The 1,003-nt window shown below is 32.7% G+C and overlaps 1 non-coding gene across 1 annotated transcript; it reads left to right on the forward strand.

The window, feature by feature from the left end:
• Nucleotides 1-347: 347 nt before the first annotated feature.
• Nucleotides 348-420, forward strand: TRNAK-CUU (transfer RNA lysine (anticodon CUU)). Its single transcript has one exon. It is a non-coding gene; the product is annotated as a tRNA-Lys (tRNA).
• Nucleotides 421-1,003: the final 583 nt, after the last annotated feature.

Consider the following 1,003-nt stretch of genomic DNA (forward strand, 5'->3'; position numbering starts at 1 on the left):
TGAAAAATACACAGCTAACATCATCAGAAGGATAAAAGACTAAAAATTTGACCTAAGTTCATGCAGAAGATAAATATGTTTATTATTACCACTTCTATTCAATATTGTCTTGGAGGTTCCATCCAGGATAAAGGGGAAAAAAAGAAAGCTAAAAGCCATTCAGAGTGGAAAGAAGAAGTAAAACTATCTCTATTTCTAGATGAATTGATCTTGTATACAGAAAAGCCTAAGGCATCCACAAAATTACAATTAAAACTAATAAATGAATTCAGAAAGGTGCAGGATATAAGTCAGCATACAAAACTCAATTGTATATCAATATACTAGAAATGAACAATACAGTGATTGCCTGGCTAGCTCAGTTGGCAGAGCATGAGACTCTTAATCTCAGGGTCATGGGTTCGAGCCTCACATTGGGAGAGTACTCTTTAGAAATAAACAGTGCAAAAGTAAAACCTTGAAAATAATTCTATTTACATTAGCATTAAAAAAATAGAAATGATTAGATATCAACTTAACAAAGAAAGTTCAAGATGTACACTGGATACTCTAAAGGACTGTTGAAAGTAAAGTAATGAAAGAAAACCAAAATAAATAGAAAAACATTAGTCTCTGAATCAGTATATTTAATACTGCTAAGATGGCCATACTCCCAAACCCATGTACAAATTCAGTGCAAGACGTCCCTATCAGAATCCCAGCTGCATTTTTTTCAGTAATTGGGAAGCTGATCTTAAAATTGAAGGGACTCATTTTTGCTCCCTCTAAAACAATTCTTGAAAAGGGAGGACAAAATTGGAGTACTCTTACTTCCTGATTTACAAACTCACTACAAAGCTACAGTAATCCAAACAGTGTGTGCTAGAATAAAGATAGATACATAAATGGATGAAATAGAATTGGAAGTAAATAAACCCTTACATTTATGATGAATTAATTTTGGACATAGGTGCCAAGATAAATTCAATGTAGGAGTAAATCATCTTCAACAGATAGTGTTGAT

This window comes from Mesoplodon densirostris, chromosome 4 (genome assembly GCF_025265405.1).
Source record: "Mesoplodon densirostris isolate mMesDen1 chromosome 4, mMesDen1 primary haplotype, whole genome shotgun sequence".
In the NCBI taxonomy this organism is placed as follows: Eukaryota; Metazoa; Chordata; class Mammalia; order Artiodactyla; family Ziphiidae; genus Mesoplodon; species Mesoplodon densirostris.